The sequence below is a fragment of the Hyaena hyaena genome, unplaced genomic scaffold (genome assembly GCF_003009895.1).
Source record: "Hyaena hyaena isolate Hyena2069 unplaced genomic scaffold, ASM300989v1 scaffold_302, whole genome shotgun sequence".
NCBI lineage: Eukaryota > Metazoa > Chordata > Mammalia > Carnivora > Hyaenidae > Hyaena > Hyaena hyaena.
Window position 1 is genome coordinate 1860422 of NW_024080936.1, and position 18742 is coordinate 1879163.

Consider the following 18742-nt stretch of genomic DNA (forward strand, 5'->3'; position numbering starts at 1 on the left):
GTGTGCAGAGGCTTTTATACTGATGTAGTCCCAATAGTCTATTTTTGGGTTTGTTTCCCTTACCTCAGGAGATCTATCTAGAAAAAAATTTTCTATGGCCAGTGTCAAAGAGGTTATTGCCTGTGTTCTTTTCCAGGTTTTTTATGGTTTGGGGTCTCATGCTTTGGTCTTTAATCCATTTTGAATTTATTTTTGTATATGGTTTAAGCAAGTGGTACAGTTTCTTTCTTTTGCATATTGCTGTCCAGTTTTCCCAACAACATTTGTTGAAAATAGTATCTTTTTCTCATTGGATATTCTTTCCTGCTTTGTCAAAGATTAATTGACCATATAGTTGTGGTTTTATTTCTGGGCTTTCTATTGTGTTCCATTGATCTGTGTGTCTATTTTTGTGCCAGTACCATACTGCTTTGATTACTACAGCTTTGTAATATAACTTGAAGTCTGGAGTTGTGATTCCCTTCAGCTTTGCTTCTCTTTTTTAAGACTGCTTTAGCTCCGGATCTTTTATGGTTCCATATAAACTTTAGAATTGTTTGTTCTAGTTCTGTGGAAAATATTGTTGGTATTTTGATAGCGAGTGCATTAAATATGCAGATTGCTTTGGGTAGTATAGACATTTAACAGTTCTTCCAGTTTATGAGCATGAAATGTCTTTCCTTTTTTTCCTTTTTTTAAGTTTTTAAAATTTATTTCTGAGAGAGAGAGACAGTGTGAACAGGGGAGGGTCAGAGAGGAGGGAGACACAGAATCTGAAACAGGCTCCAGGCTCTGAGCTGTCAGCACAGAGCCCGACGTGGGGCTGGAACCCACAAACTGTGAGATCATGACCTGAACCGAAGTCGGACGCTTAACCAACTGAGCCACCCAGGCGCCCCTGTCTCTCCATTTCTTTGTGTCATCTTTAATTTCTTTCATCAGTGTTTTATTTATTGACTTTTACTTTTTTAAAATAGGCTTCATTCCCTACTCTATGACCCAACATAGTGATCAAACTCATGACCCTGAGATCAAGAGTCACATGCTGTACAAAGCCATTCAGGTGCCCCTTATCAGTGTTTTATAGTTTTCAGAGTACAGGTGTTTCATCTCTTTGATTAGGTTTATTCCTAAGTATATTATTTTTGGTGCAATTGTAAATGGGATTGTTCTGTTAATTTCTCTTTTCCTCCAGTAATGGTGTATAGAAATGCCATCAATATCTGCACATTGATTTTGGATCCTGCAACTTTACTGAATTCGTTTATCAGTTCCAACAATTTTTCGTGGAGTCTTTCAGGTTTTCTATATATAGTATTATGTCATATCCAAATAGTGAAAGTTTTACTTCAAGAAGAGGGGAATGTCTTATCAGTTTTGTGGTTTGGTGGTGACCTTCGGAACATAAAGTATCAATTTGAAAGAAGATACAGCTGACATCTTAAAATAGGAAGCATTTTAATGTTTGTAGGAAGAGAGAATGGAAGCTTTTGTTTTAATGATCCACACAGCTCCCCTTACTTTTGCAAATACCATTTCTGTCTGGCAGACTTACAGCACTTGCCAGGAAAGGGGAAGAAATGTAACACCTTATTTTATTAAAAGACCAGGCAACATCTAATCTTCCCCTTCCCCCCGACCCCCGCCATGCTATCTTACATTTTCATCGCACTCCACTTCTAAGCATTTCATAGTTTAATGTGATTTGATAATTGTTTGTATCTCATTTTACGCTCCCGCCCCATCAGTCCCTCCTATCACTTAAATGAAGACATTTAAGCACAGGGAGCACAGAGTTGCCCAAACTCATGTAGCTCATAAAAATGGAAAGCCAATTTTAAAGGTAATCTGTGCTTAACCTTTGCTGGGAATTGCTGCAAATTTAGACCACTGGAAGGCAGGTGCAATTGCTGAGTTTTAGAAATGTGGCATCAAATTTTACAGATAAGGTTATATACAGGCATTCCTTTTGTGAGACATGTCAAAGACAGGGAACTAAGATCACTGGCTAGGAATGGGGGATTTGTTTAATGGGCACCTCTGTTCTTTTGCGAGTGATGGTGTAGTCTTTATTTTGACTTGGTATAGCTGCATTCACGAGAACTCAGAACTATACTTAAAATAGTGACTTTGATTGCATGAATATTAAAAATAAAGAAAATGTTTCATTTGCTAAGAGAAATTTTAAACTACTGCACCTTGATCTGCTTCTCTCCCCGTTCCCCCCCACCCATCTTGGGGTCTTTTTCTTTTTTAATGTTTGTTTATTTGAGGGAGGAAGAAAGAATGAGGCAGGACGGGAAGAGAGAGGGAGACAGAATCCCAAGCAGGCTCCACGCTTGCTTGAGCCTAGCACAGAGCCCGATGTGGGGCTCAATCCCATGACCTGTGAGATAATAACCTCAGCTAAAACCCAGAGTCTGATGCTGAACCAACTGGGCCACCCAGACACCTCTCTTAGGAGCCTTCTTAGGAAGTGAAGGACTGGGGAATGACATGGACCCAGGCACCTATTTTGGAACTCTGTCTTAAGTTAGGAAACACCCACAGTGGCCACATCCGCCCTCAGTTCACATTCAGAACTGAAAGCACTGCTCCTGGCTTGGGTTTATGCCAGGTTCCTCCAGTCAGATCTTTGAGAATGCTGTGGTTTGACACACAAAGGTGTGTCCCCAAGGAAACCCTGCCTGGGGACATCCTAGTCCTTGGCATCATCGTCATGTCTTCCCAGCGCTCCTCTGCAGACCGGCCCTCAGGGTGCGTCGAGCCCAGTCCTGTGCCTCCTTGCGGGTGGATGTCATTGGGCCCCCGCCCTTCTGTTAGGACGTTGCGGCAGCCCCACCGCGCCGAGGGCACGCGCCCCACGGTCACAGCAGCCCCTTCTCCCGCAGGGGCCCCTGCTCGGCGCTCCCCACCTCGGCTGCGTGTACAGCTTCAAACCCTCAGTGAAGTCACTAACGGCGGTTTGGTCAAGGCCCCCAGGTAGGTGCATGCGCACTCACACCTGCTGGCCCTCACTCGCCTGCCCAGTGTTCTGGAATCTTCTGGCCTGAGCACTGTGGCTGCACGAGCAGGGTCACGGTCGCCGCATCGTGTATGTCAGAGTTCAGGTGTCTGAGTGGTGGCTCCGGTCCTGGCAGGAGTGTCTCTTACCGTCCGCGTGTCTTCCTGCATGGCTGTCGTGTTTCTCCGGGTTGTTGCATAATTGTGTGTATGGAAACCCAAATACGCAGTAAGCACAGATGGTTACAAATCACTCGTATTTAACTTTTTTTTTTTAATGTTTTATTAATTTCTAGGAGAGAGAGACAGCGTGAGCAGGGGAGGGTCAGAGAGAGAGGGAGTCACAGACTGAAACAGGCTCCAGGCTCTGAGCTGGCAGTCAGCACAGAGCCCGACGTGGGGCTCGAACCCACGAACCGCGAGATCATGACCTAAGCGAAAGTCGGACGCTTAACCGACTAAGCCACCCAGGCGCCCCGTCACTCGTATTTAACTTTTAAGAGTCAAATATTTGCTGTAATAAATTCTAACGAAATATTCAAAAAAGAGAAAGCTTTACAATTATTCGTAGTAGGTTTTTACGAACTCCATTCTGCAGAGTGCTTAGTCCTGGATTAACAGCACAGCACTTGCTGGCAGTCATTCGGACCTCTTTAGAATTTCTCACACCTAGGGGCGCCTGGGTGGCTCAGTAGGTTAAGCGTCCGACTTCAGCTCAGGTCATGACCTCACAGTTTGTGGGTTGGAGCCCCGCGTCAGGCTCTGTGCTGACTGCCAGCTCAGAGCCTGGAGCCTGTTTCAGATTCTGTATCTCCCTCTCTCTCTGACCCTCCCCTGCTCACGCTGTCTCTCTCTCTCTCAGAAATAAATAAAACATTAAAAAAAAAAAAAGAATTTCTCACACCTAAGTTTCTTTCTGTATCTGTTGATTTTTTTACTCTAACCTTCTAACACCAGCAGTGGTTCAGATAAACTCTTGAATGATAATTGCCCTATAATGAAGTATTTTAGATTGTGATCATTGTTAAAGTAAAGGAACAAGTGACACAGAAATGGGTCTTCAAAGGGTATATGAGGTAACATGGTTGACACAATGTCATCTTGTTACTTGGTTTTTCTAGATCACTAACAGAAATTTCTTTTTTTTTAATGTTTTATTAATTTCTAGGAGAGAGAGAGAGACAGCGTGAGCAGGGGAGGGTCAGAGAGAGAGAGGGAGTCACAGACTGAAACAGGCTCCAGGCTCTGAGCTGGCAGTCAGCACAGAGCCCGATGCGGGGCTCGAACCCACGAACCGTGAGATCATGACCTAAGCGAAAGTCCGACGCTTAACCGACTAAGCCACCCAGGCGCCCCACTAAAAGAAATTTCTATGTGGCAAGTGGATAAACATAATTTGCATTCTAGTTTTAACTTCTTCAATCTTAGAAGAATTAGTTTAATTCTGTATCATTTCAATAACATTTTGTTTCCAGTTATTTAAAATTCATATAATTTGATTTCCACAAAATGGGGAAATGGAAGCACTCACTAACCATTCCTGCATGAAGACTTTCTTGGTCCTTTGTCAGTTGTATAAATTTCTTTTCCTTCTCTGGCTTACAAGAGCACATCATTTCTATTTATAAATGGCATATTTTGTCCAACATGTTGTTAATTGTGCAAGTGTTGTATTTTATTGTAATTGTGCAAATAACTATTAGGCAGATTTTGCTTATTACGTGCTGCAGTAGGCATTTATTTTCATGTTCATAGGTCTGACTTCGGTGGGTTGTGACAAGTGGTGGGTTTTCAGGAAGCTCTGTTGGCTCTGATCTAAGATGTCCCATTCTGGGGCTGAAAGTGAATGGATAGCAACCAGCCCAGGGAAGGTTTTTCATGATGAGTCACCAGACGAATAGAGGAAAGTCAAAGACACAAACACATTTTGGAGTTTATGCCATAACATTGCTCACATAGCACTGACTTAAGAAAGTCACATGGTTCAAAATGGAGGAAAAACTACTATTTTGCTCTCTTTAGGACATTGCTAGATTGTTGCACAGTGGGAAAATCTACCACATGATCTGAATATCCTTTTAGGAAAGAGGTTGTATTAGCATAATTATAGAGACCATACCAAAACTTCCTTTTGTAAGTAGTTTTTCATCACTTGTTTATTTTTAAAAGTTTATTTATTTATTTTGAGACAGAGAGAGTGAGTGGGTGAAGGAAGAGGGAGAGGGAGAGAGAGAATCCCAAGCAGGGGTTTGAGCTCATGAACCATGAGATCATGACCCACTCTGAAACCAAGAGTCAGATGCTTAACTGACTGAGCCATGAGGCACCCCTTTGTCATTTATTTTTAATATTTTATTTATTTTTTAAAAATTTTAATTTTTTTTTTTTTTTTTTTGAGAGAGAGAGATAGAGACACCATGAGCAGGGGAGGGTCAGAGAGAGAGGGAGACACAGAATCCAAAGCAGGCTCCACGCTCTGAGCTGTCAGCACAGAGCCCAATGCGGGGGCCGAACCCACGCACCCTGAGATCATGACCTGAGCCCAAGTCAGACGCCCAACCAACTGAGCCACCCAGGTGCCCCTTATTTTTAATATTTTATTTTGTAAAGGGGCGCCTGGGTGTCTCAGTAAGTTAAACAACCAACTCTTGGTTTCAACTTGGGTCATGATCTCACAGTTCATGGGCTTCAGCCCACATCGGGCTCTGCAGTGACAGTGCCATTCCTGCTTGGGATTCTCTCTCATTCCCTTTCTCTTTGCCCCTCCTGCTTTCTCTCTCTCAGAATAAATAAACGTAAGACTTTTTTTATTTTGTAAGAATTCAAACTCTGTAAATGTAGAGAGAACGGTTTAGGAAAATCTGATATACCTGTTACCTGCCTTCAACAGCTTCCAGCAGTTTTCTTTAGAGTACTTGGCTTCCTCTGGATCATTTTGACACAGTTCTCAGTATATCATTTCAATCTTAAAATTTTTGGAATGAACAATTATCCTTAATATATTCAAATAAATAGGCAGTGGTCAATTTCTTAATTGTCTACATAATTTTAAAACTTTTGCTGTTGGATTGTTTGCGTTGGGATCCAATAAGTCCCATACATTTTAATTTAATATCTCCTTTGTATCTAACCTATAATTCCCTTAGCATGTATTTCTTTGTAATGTAATTGTTGAATGTAATAAATCATGTAGCAATTTTCATAGAAGGGGTCTTCTAATTGCATCTCCATGCTGTTCTTTTTTTCTGTTCTTTATATTTGCAAATAATTGCAAGTTAGATCTACAGGTGTGACCATATTCAGATCTGATATCTTGACGAGTATAATTTAGATATTCTTTGAGTATTTCTAGCTGGAGGCACATAGAATCTGGAGGTTTTGTATACATGAGACAAAGATGGCCTCTGTATACTGGCCCTATGTGGTTTTATTTCTGCATTGTAAACCAGTGGTTCAAAAGCCCAGTGGTACCAAACTCAAATTTTTACTTCTCTGATTGTTTAATTTTTTAAAAAAATGTTTAATGGTTTATTTATTTCTAAGAGAGAGAGAGACAGCATGAGCAGGGGAGGGTCAGAGAGAGAGGGAGACACAGAATCCGAAACCGGCTCCAGGCTCGGAGCTAGCTGTCAGCAGAGCCTGATGCGGGGCTCAAACCCACGAACCGTGAGAAATTCTTACTTATCTGATTGTTTTAAACATAGCTCAAATAAGTGGATTTTTAGCTATTTAGAGCCTGCTTGCTTTTCATGCCTACCCTGTGAAACTTTGCCCAACAGCTGCTAGCCATAAATAGGGTAATCCCTGCAGCTATAAAAGACCCAGGCTGCTGCTGCCCTTTGGAACTCTCTGATCCAAAGACTTCCATCTGGGCTGCAGAGCGACCTCACCTGACCATGTAAGTCTCTCACTCCCTTCTTCCCCGGGAGTTCTCTTGCATACCCCCTTTTCTGGGTAGTGGCTCCCTTGCCATTGCCTCTGGACGTCCTCATGCTGTGAGGGACTTTCCCTACAGGCAAACCCAACAGAGTTTTGCCTGAATAGGGCTCATGTGTGCTATTGCATTCTTTGCTCCTCCTGTCCTTTTCATGGATGACGCTCAAACTCAAAAAGGAAGTGATTTATCCTTTTGTGATGGAAGCCAGCCTTGACCATTACTGGGAGCATATAAAACTCTTGTGAAAGGTTATGTGAGAAAGAAGGCATGCATTTCTGGAACATAGGGCAGACCATCTAAGCAGGTGGCTTAAGTTTATTCTCACAGTTTGGGAGCCCAGATGCCTGAAATCATTGTGTCGGCAGAGCCATGCTTCTTCGGAGACTCTGGTGTAGAATCATTCCTTGTCACTTCCTAGCCTCTGGTGCAAACCCTCAATCCTGGACATTCCTTGCCTTGATCTGCATCGCGCCAGCCTCTGCCTGTTACCACATGCCACCCTCCCTGTGCGTCTTTCTCTTTGTATATCTTATCCTTGCCTCAAAAGGACACAGTTCATGTTGGATTAGGAGACACTCTGTTTTATCAGCGATGTGATCTGAGGATATTTTCTTGGTATCTGTGGCTTACTATTCTTTTTTTTTTTTTTTAATTTTTTTTTTTTATTTATTTCTAGGAGAGAGAGAGAGAGACAGCGTGAGCAGGGGAGGGTCAGAGAGAGAGGGTGTCACAGACTGAAACAGGCTCCAGGCTCTGAGCTGGCAGTCAGCACAGAGCCCGAAGCGGGGCTCGAACCCACGAACCACGAGATCATGACCTAAGCGAAAGTCGGACGCTTAACCAACTAAGCCACCCAGGCGCCCCTGTGGCTTACTATTCTTAATGATGTCTTTGGGAAAGTTTAATTTGGATAAATTCTAACTTACTAATTTTGCTCAACCTTGCTTTTGGTGTCCTCTCTTAAAAATCTCTGTCAAGCTGAGGTCACAGTGAAATTCCTGCTTTTGTGTCATCTAGAAGTTTTATTGTTTGTATCTTGCATTTAGGTCTGTTATAAATTTTGAGTTAATTTTTTTGTGAACAGTGTTTTTTGTTTTGTTTTTACATATGGATATCGGATTGATTCAGCACCGTTTTTTGAAAAGACTACACTTTCTTTATTGAATTAGTTCAACACTTTTGTAAAAAAAAAATCAGTTGACTTTAAATATGTCTTTATTTCCAGACTCTGTAACCTTTTTCGTTGATTTACAAAAGTACAGGAGTACAATTAATTTTTGCCTTTTGATCTGTATCCTGCAATCCCGCTGAAGTTGTTTATCAGTTCTAATCATTTTAGTGTATAAGATTTTCTACTGACAAAATCCTGCCATTCTGCAAATAGACACAGCTTTAATTCTGCCTTTCTTATCTAGATGCCTTTTATTTTCTTGCCTGTCTTCTCTAGCTAGAATCTTTGTTACGATGGTGAATAGAAGTGGCCAGAGCAGACATATTTGTCTTATGATATTAGGGGAAAATCTTTCAATCTTTTCAGTATTATATATGATGTTAGTTTGGGATTTTTTAAAATCAGGTTGGGAAAGTTCCCTTCTCACTTTAGATTACTAAGTTTGCTTAGTTCACTGAGTGCTTTTATCATAAGATGGTATTAGAGTTTATCAAAGTGCTTTTCTATGTCTATTGAGATTATCACGTTACTTTTAACCTTTATGATGTTGATATGGTATATTATCTTAATTTTCTTTAAATTTTTTTTAATGTTTATTTTTGAGAGAGAGAGAGAGAGAGCGTGAGTTGAGGAGGGGCAGAGAGAGAGAGAGGGAGACACAGAATCCAAAGCAGGCTTCAGGCTCTAAGCTGTCAGCACAGACCCCAGCATGGGGCTTGAACCCATGAACTGTGAGATCATGACCTGAGCTGAAGTCGACACTTAACCGACTGAGCCACCCAGGCGCCCTATCTTAAGTCTCAATGTTAAGCCAGTCATGCATTCCTGGGGTAAGTATCACTTGGTAATGGTGTATAGTCCTTTTAAGATGTTGCTAGATTTAGTTTTCTGGCATTTTTGTTAAAGATTTTTATAACTTTGTCAAACTGAGCATTATAAATTCTTAGTCAATGTTGCCAGATGCATACAAGTTTAGGCATTTTTTCTTTCAGATAAACTTTATCTTTATATACTTCCAAGTTTTTGTCATTAAGTTAACTTCATGTTAATAACAGTGCGACGTTAATGCTTTGTCTGTGCCCTCTAGAGAAAGACTCCCCCGGATCACACCTGTGGTAAAGATGTTGGGTGTACTGAGTGCTAGAAACACACCCTTAGTGATAGTGGGTTAAATCAGTGTTTATTTTTTTTTTTTAATGTTTTATTTATTTCTAGGAGAGAGAGAGAGAGAGACAGCGTGAGCAGGGGAGGGTCAGAGAGAGAGGGAGTCACAGACTCTGAAACAGGCTCCCGGCTCTAAGCTGGCAGTCAGCACAGAGCCCGACGCGGGGCTCGAACCCACGAACCGCGAGATCATGGCCTAAGCGAAAGTCGGACGCTTAACCGACTAAGCCACCCAGGCGCCCCTTAAAAAGACTTATTTGTGGGGCGCCCGGGTGGCGTAGTCGGTTAAGCGTCCGACTTTCGCTCGGGTCATGATCTCGCGGTTCGTGGGTTCGAGCCCCGCGTCGGGCTCTGTGCTGACTGCCAGCTCAGAGCCTGGAGCCTGTTTCAGTCTGTGACTCCCTCTCTCTCTGACCCTCCCCTGCTCACGCTGTCTCTCTCTCTCTCTCCTAGAAATAAATAAAAAAAAAAAAAAGACTTATTTGACTTCTGCTTGTATTAGTTGATTTGCATTATGTTCAAGGAAACTGAGATTTCCTCCTGTTGGATGCTATCAGGAGTTGAATGTAATTTCATCATTGGGAATTTAGTAGTTTCTATCCAGAAGGCAAGAAGAATGGAGTGGTGATAACACTAATTGTTAAAGCAGCGGTAGCCAGTTGTAATAACAAGAAAAGGGGAGTTTGGGGACTTCATTCATTCATTTGTTCGTTCATTCATTCGTCTTTTTTACAGACTTATTTAGAGTGCATTTGTTTTTGTCTTGATCCACTTTGTTCACCAAGTGGCGTTGTCTAATGATGGTGTTGTGTGAAATTGTTTATTTTCAACAACAGGACTAAGCCTAGCAGCGAGTGCCAGGCCAACTTTGGGTTGTCTGAGCTGCTTCTGTATACACTGAAATTTGCATCAGACACTTTTTAGTATTTTTTGGAGTAACTCATTTTACATCTAGAAATTCAGTTACTCCTCAGCAAACTCTGTAAGACAGGGAATATACTATGTGCTTTTATGAGTTAACTGAGAAATACAAGTTTACATAAATTACCAGAGATCTCAAAGATAGCAGGAGACAAGGGCATAATCAGGTTTCAAGCTCTTATTGTCCAGAGACCATCCTATTTACTTGGTGCTAATGTTGACCATCTCTGTGTATGCTGTGTGCTCTAGGCTCGGCATTTAAACAACTATAGTCAAAAGTAACCAATGTACTCTGTGTTTTATGTTGAATGGAGAGGCATGAAACACACATGGGCTGTTGCAGTCTTAGTGCTTATGTTTCCATGGGAAAAAATAATGGTTAACATATGGTAAAACTCAAGCTTCTAAGAGGTTTGGGAAGTAAACAATGACAAGGGAACTAGTGTGAATGCAGGGATTGGAGTGTATCATTTTTCTGTGGAGGATAAGAAACTCATTAAGTGAAGCTGTCATCATTTATTTATATTTCCATCATCTAATATGCCTATAATCACTGTTTCAGGGCACCTGGGTGGCTCAGTCGGTTAAGCATCTGACTTTGGCTCAGGTCATGATCTCATGGTTCATGGGTTCCAGCCCTGTGTCAGGCTCTGTGCTGACAGCTCAGACCCTGGAGTCTGTTTCAGATTCTGTGTCTCCGCCTCTCTCTGACCCTCCCCTGCTCATGCTGTCTCTCTCAGAAATAAATAAAACCATTAAAAATTAAAAAAAAAAAAACCACTGTTTCAAATATTCACTGTTTGTAAATAGTGGGGAGTGATATGGACAGTCCTGCATTCACATAGTTACCCATCATGATTCTCCATAAAAATAAAGGTATAGATATGGTTCAGCTTAATGTTTGTAGTAGTTAATGTTTTAGAGCATGTGATATGTTCCCATGAAGTTGGACATGGGTATTTGGGGCCTGATTCTTCCCAGTTATGTGGAGTCCAGCATGTGGGTATGTAATGCTCTTGTGGGGAAGAAAGGTAAATTGTATTATATATTTGAAATATTTTTGCTGCTACTGTAGATCGATTCACACAGTTTGTACCCCAGAAAACCGTAAGTTGCACTTAATTTGATTGGGCATTATGGTCATCTGCACAGTTCTACACCATCACGGTGTTTTCTTATGAGTATAGTGAGCTTATGCAATCCGACTGTATCCTTCTGGCAGAAGCAAGGTAAATTATGTGTAGGGGGACAGTTATCCATGAAAAATTAAGATGATCTGCAGTTGGTACCATTTTGAGTAATACTCCAATTTAATAAGAAAAAGGTGTATTTAATAATCTCAAGCAGGGAAATTTTTAATGCTTTTTATAGCAGGAAAAGGCAGAAGCTTTTTGTTTTAATGCTCCACGGAGTCCAAAAGTCATTCTACCTTTCACAGGTGTAATTTCTACATGGATATACTTCTAGCAAGTTAGGGAAGAGAAAACAATGTAACAGCATTTTGCTTGATGAAAGAACAAATAAACTCTAATCTGTCCATTTCTCCATGTTATGTTTTCATAGTGCTGAAGAAATTAATGTGATTTGGGAGTTGGGTATCCAACTCTTGATTGTAGCTTGGGTCATGATCCCAGGGCCTCTCTCTGCCTCTCACTCTTTGCCCCCTCCCCTGGTTGCATGCACATGCTCTCACTCTCTCTCTCTCTCAAAAAAAAAAGCCCTCTTAAAATAAGAAATTAATGTGATTTGGTAATCATTAGTATCTCATTTGACCCCCCACCCACCTCACATCATCTCTGTCATCATACAAATGAAAAAGTTAAGCAGCGGAGCAGTCATTTCTGATCTCACATGGTTCATAATAATAATGAAATCTGTCACTTTGTATATAACATAGGCCACCACCGTGCTGGGTACTGTTTAAAAACTTAAAACTCAGAATACCTCTATAAAGTAAGTATACATAATTTTACAAAAATGACATCAAAACTTACACACAGGACTGAAAAGGCAACACAGTGTTCCATATATGTGACATTCTTTGGGACAAGATAAAGGTACAGAGGTTTGGAACAGATGACGGATTAAGGGTGGGGATGCTGACTACAAATGGGCACCATGAATTTTTGGGGTGGTGATCAGGTGTTCTGTATCCTGACTGTTGTAGTACAATCGTACATTTTGGAAAACTGATAGAACTACACTTAAAATAATGAATTTCGATATATGTATATTAAAACTGAATTTCTAGAAAATGAACAGCCACCAAAATCAAAAAACAAAACAAAAGCCTGCTTTCCTATGCTTAGAGGAAGTTTAAAACTCTCCTCAACCTTGATATTTAGGTTACAGTAAGACTTGTTTTCATCAAGTTGGAATCTTGGGAAGGATTTCAGAATGTGGGAAGGACTTGTCAGGCCCTTTTGGGAAGCCAGTTAGTGGTTAGAAGACACAGTCTAGGGCCCTTGCCTCACACACATACCTGGAGGGCAGTTAGACCTCGTCTGGAATCCATCTTTGATTTGACAACAGCTTCTTTGGGTCAGATCTTTAGCAACGCTTTGGTTCTGAGACCTAAAGGTGGACGTCTCAGTTGTTCCCCAGGGAGGACCCTACCTGGGGGCGTCCTAACCCTTGGGCACCAGCATCATGACTTCCCAGGGCCTGTCTTGAATTCTTAGGCATCACGTCCATGCCTTTTCCGCTCTAAACTTGCCATCAAGCGAGTCCCGTGCCTTCTTGCTGGAAAACACCATTATTCATCCCGACATCCCTTGGGACCACGGTGGCAGCCCCACGTGGCTGTGAGGGGAGGGGGAGAAGCGGTGGCAGAACGCCGCTGGGGGTACACACGACTCTCAGCCATTGCAGCTCCTGCAGCACCATACACATTTCATTACCCGCGAGTACAATCACACCTCTCAGGGCCTCAAAACCGTTTGTCACACCCACTTTCCCACAGTCACCGAAGCGACTTCCCTGCTTGCTCAGGTCTCACGCTCTGCGCCCGCAAGACGCCCACTACGCACTCCCGAGCGCACCTCACCCTCAGGCTCCAGGGCAAGTCTTCTGAGCCTCCAGCCACGGCGCACGCGTACTCCTTCCCGAGCGGAGCCTCGACGGCACAGAACGCAGCCCGCTGGCCTGTGGGAAATGTAGTTCCGTAAGGAGGCCTTTCAGATGCTGGGAGTCCAGCCTCTCGGATTTTTCCCAGCATGCAGCACTGGCCTGCGTGTAAAGCCGCTGTGTGCTGGGGGCTCCTGGGAGTTTGTCTTCGCGGAACTGCGCAGGCGCGCCCAATGGAGGCGGTGTTCAAGAGGTTGAAGGTGGGTGTGGCATCGGAAGTGGTGGGAGTCCCGCCCCTTCTCCCCCAACTCCAACTTTTGGTGTGCGGAGAGTTAGTGGCGGTTAGCCTGCTGGCCTGGCTCCTGAGGCCTCCGTCCCCTCACACCCCCCTGTGCTTGGACAGCGCTGACTGACGGGGAAGGAAGGCCCTTGGTGACCGACGGAGCCCTCGCGACGGGTGCAGGAGGGCCCTGCAGCCGAGGTGATGGCGTCAGAGGTGACTGCAGTGGGGGGCATGTGGCCGAACGAGGGCACAACACGAGTGAAGGGCCTGTTTCTGGAAGGATCGCAGCGCTCTCTGAGGGTCTGGGGCATCGTTGTTGCGGTCGCGTCGGACCACTGACTCTCAGGGGCTCAGAGTCACCTCCATTCGTTACTTCTTAGGTGGCCAGTGATGGCTCAGGAACGCCCCTCTGCACCAGGATGGTCGAAGTGTCGGGGTTGCGTGTGGGGGCTTCTGCTGCGTGGGCTGTGCGCGAAAATAGTTCACTTCCTGAAGTTCCAGTGGATGCAGCTCTACGCCCACGGTGGTGCCCAAACCTCTATATTTGTGTGTCTGTTGAGCCCAGACATTCGTTGGGTATTTCTTGATTTTTCCTGTGTAACCGATATTACAGGTTCCTTAGTGAATAGAATGGGCAAAATATCACAAGCCCTTGAAGCTGACGTCCTAGGATACAGAAAATACAAAGGATCTCAGGAAAATATGCATTGTGTGGATGGTGGTGATTCCTAAAAAGAAAATGAAGCGAGGGTAGGCGTGTGCTGAGCCCGAGCTGTGTGCGCCTCTGGGACCGTTATCTCTGAGGACGTGCGTAGGATGTGTGCTTGGGCGTGCCATCTGTGTTTCCAGGGAGGAAGTCTGGGTGACTCCGTATATTTGTCTCCAGGGACACAGGTGTATGTCTGATAGGTTCCGTATGTCCTAGTGATGATAGACCCTGTGTCCAGGCAGGAGTGTCAGAGTGTCTGTGGCTCACTTGTGATTGTGCCTATGCATGTGCTTCCCAGGCTGTGTGTGATGCAGTATAAAAGCCTGTCAGGTTCAGATTTACAAGCAGGTTCTACTTAACTTCTAAGAGGCGCATAATTATTGTTTACTAAATTCCTACATGTGAAAAACTGGAAAGCTTTACAATTATTTTTAGTGAGTTTGTGCAAGCTCCATACTGCGTGAAGTAGAAAGGTTGGGTTCAAGCAAACTTTTTAGCTTTATTGAGTAATAACTGAAATAAAATAAAATTCAGATATAAAAGTAATTTTTAAAGTTTATGTATTTTGAGAGAAGTGTGGGGGTGGGGCAGAGAGAGAGAATCCCAAGCCGACTCCGTGCTGTCAGCACAGAGCCTGATGTGGGGCACGATCTCACGAATCAGGAGATCATGGACCTGAGCTGAAATCAAGAACTGGATGCTAAACTAAGCCACCCAGGCGCCCCTTATATAAGTAAGTTTTGTTACATATACGTGTCCCTGAAACCATGGCTGTGATCATAATAAACTAGAAAGCTCAATCTTGAATGAGAAATAAGCAGTATAATTTCCCAATTTCTTAGATACCTATCCAAGACTGGAGCTCATTTCAGGGATAAAAGTGTTTCCATGTTATAAAATACAAATACCATCATATTTTACAAAGATGAAGCAGGCACTGCTGCCCAGTGGTAGAAATTATGGATACATTAACACATGGACAGGGGCACCTGGGTGGCTCAGTCGATTAAGCGTCCGACTAAGGCTCAGGTCATGATCTCATGGTTTGTGGGTTTGAGCCCCACATCGGGCTCTGTGCTGACAGCTAGCTCAGAGCCTGGAACCTGCTTCGGAATCTGTGTCTCCCTCTCTCTCTGACCCTCCCCTGCTCACGCTGTCTCTCTCAGAAATAAATGAAAAATTTTTTTAAAAATTTAAAAAAAAAACACATGGACAGTAACAAATGGTTATCTGCAAGGGAAGAATAAATCTTCTGTCAACTCCGTGTATGATAATCAACTTATTGAAGGTTTACATGTGAAGGAGGAAGCTAGAACACTCTTAGAAGTTACAGCCAGTTTTTATGACTTTAGAATATGGGGAGTTTTCTTACATCAAAAAAGGTAAGCTACAAAGGAAAAGAATGAGAAATAAAACTATTAAAGCTGATTACAGACCACTAAAATGTAGAATAAAGGATATTTCCACAATCTGGGAGACAATATTTGCAATACAAATAAATGGAAAAGATTCATGTCCAGACTATATGAAGAAATCAGAAGAAACCAATAAACATACAAATGAATTAAAAGTAAGAAAATAATAAATATTACGTAGACGAAGGACATAAAAAGCCCTCCGTATCATTGGTAATTAGTAAAAAGCAAGACACAATCACAGGGCTGTCCTGTTTCACGTGGACTAGATGGGGATCCTCAGCAATTGCAATGTGGTCACTCATCTTATGCAAGAATAGTAGGAGGGCCGATTTGCATATTCTGTTGGTTTTATCTGTAAATTTGAACTTATCCGTAGTCCCCCAACAGTAATTCTTCTCCAATGTATAGAGAATTCGTTATGAATTGTCACTTAGAAATTGAAACAGGAATGATAGGAGCAGCATTTTCCACAAGAGGAAAACGTAAACATGAAACAGCCGCAAAACCATAGCACCGGAATGGATGAGTGACTCCCAGCCACAGATACCTGCATGTGTGAAACAGACTGAGGCAGAGAAATCAGTGATGACCATGTTCCAGTTAATTCTATTACTATTTTTTGAAGAGCTCAAACAAAGGCAGAGTTAGACAAAACACTACTTAGTGGTGAAGAATAGATGGTAAAGCTTTAAAGAATAACTATAAAATTCCAAGTACTGGTCACATCCGGGAGTAGGAGGGAAATGAAGAAGGGTGGACACACTGGGGGTCCAGTATCTGCCCAAAGTCTATCAATGATTGTGCCCAATCTACTGAGTTGATACAATATTAATATATATATATATATATATTTTTTTTTAATTTTAGAAAGCATGAGGGGCACCTGGGTGGCTCAGTCGGTTAAGCATCCAACTTCAGCTCAGGTCATGATCTCACGGTTCGTAGGTTCGAGCCCTGCGTCAGGCTCTGTGCTGACAGGCAGCTCAGAGCCTGGAGCCTGTTTCAGATTCTGTCTCTCCCTCTCTGACCCTCCCCTGCTCACGTTCTCTCTCTCTCAAATAAATAAACATTTTAAAATTTTAACAAAAAATGAAAAAAAAATTTAGAGAGCATGCATGCAAGTAGGAGGGGAACAAAGGTGGGGGGGGGGAGAGAGAGAGAGAGAGAGAGAGAATCTCAAGCAGGCTCCATGCTCAGTGCAGAGCCACATGCAGGGCTGAATCCCACATCCCTAGGATCATGACCTGAGCTTTGCAAAATCAAGAGTCGGGCACTCAACCAACTGAGTCACCCAGGCACCTCTACAATATTAATATTTAAACTTAAAATAGGGGCCCCTGGGTGGCTCAGTTGGTTAAGCAACAACTCTTGATTTCAGTTCAGGTCATGATCTCATGGTAGTGAGATTGAGCCCCACGTTGGACTCTCTCTGTGCAGAGCTTAGGGTTCTCTCTCTCTCTCTCCCCACCTCTCAAAATAAATAAACTTAAAAAAATAAACAAGATAAAATATTTTAAGCATTGCTTTCAAAGTCTGAGAAACTACACTAAAAATTTTTTAAAGTATTTACATGTGGGAAAAAAGTACAGTTTAATAATACTTGTTTTACTGTATTATCTGACCACCACCTAGTTTTGGTTTCAGTCTATTTGGGAGGTATTCACAAGTCTTTTAACTGGGCCCATCTAACTTGCCCTTGTATTCATCTGAGTAGCAAGACTGAGTATGAGCCCAGGGTCTAGAGAGAACTGGCTGTGAGAACTTACTCAGTCGTATGCACCTTGATATGGAAAGAGCTGCAGGGACGCCTCGGTGGCTCAGTCACATAAGCGTTGGACTTCAGCTCAGCTCATGATCTCCTGGTGGTGGGTTCATGCCCCAGGTAGGGCTCTGTGCCGACAGCCTGGAGCCTGCGTCCGATTCTGTGCCTCCCTTTCTCCCCCTTCCTTGCTCTCTCTCAATCTCTCTCAAGAGTAAACATTGAGAAGAAAAAAAAAAAGAGCTGCAGGAATCTATTTCTAATTGAACAAAGTTGAAGCATATAACAATGTATAAACCATGTTACCTTAATATATCTAAGAGAATAAAAAAATGTAGTTGGAATTGCTTCTCCTTACATAAAGAAACATTGATCATATGTACAAAAACTAATAAAATTGGAATTTGAAGGAGCCAAGCGGACATGAATGGTAGAGGATGTGCTAGGAGAGTTTTAAGGAAGATTTCTAAATCTCGGGCTGATTTTTTTTATTTTTTTAAATGTTTTTATTTATTTCTAGGAGAGAGAGAGAGACAGCGTGAGCAGGGGAGGGTCAGAGAGAGAGGGAGTCACAGACTGAAACAGGCCCCAGGCTCTGAGCTGGCAGTCAGCACAGAGCCCGATGCGGGGCTCGAACCCACGAACCGCGAGATCATGACCTAAGCGAAAGTCGGACGCATAACCGACTAAGCCACCCAGGCGCCCCTCTTTTTTTTTTTTTTTAATGTTTTTATTTATTTCTGAGAGAGAGTGAGCAGGGGAGGGTCAGAGAGAGGAGACAGAGAATCTGAAGCAGCTCCAGGCTCTGAGCTATTAGTCAGCACAGAGCCTGAAGCGGGGCTCGAACCCAGGAACCATGAGATCATGACCTGAGCCGAAGTCTGACGCTCAACCGACTGAGCCCTCTAGGCGTCCCTCGGGCTGATTCTTAAAACTTGGTGTTCATTGGGGCGCCTGGGTGGCTTAGTCGGTTAAGCGTCCGACTTTCGCTTAGGTCATGATCTCGCGGTTCGTGGGTTCGAGCCCCGCGTCGGGCTCTGTGCTGACTGCCAGCTCAGAGCCTGGAGCCTGTTTCGGTCTGTGACTCCCTCTCTCTCTGACCCTCCCCTGCTCACGCTGTCTCTCTCTCTCTCTCTCTCCTAGAAATAAATAAAAACATTAAAAATAAAACCTTAGTGTTCATTTATAAACAAACACAAGTATATTAACCGTATTTTATTTTTAATACTTTATAAAACAAATGAGCAATATATTTTTAATGAGAAGCCTCTTTTTTACACGCTACTTCTCTGAGCACTAATATTTATGAAAGTGGGCAATACTTTTTGCAAA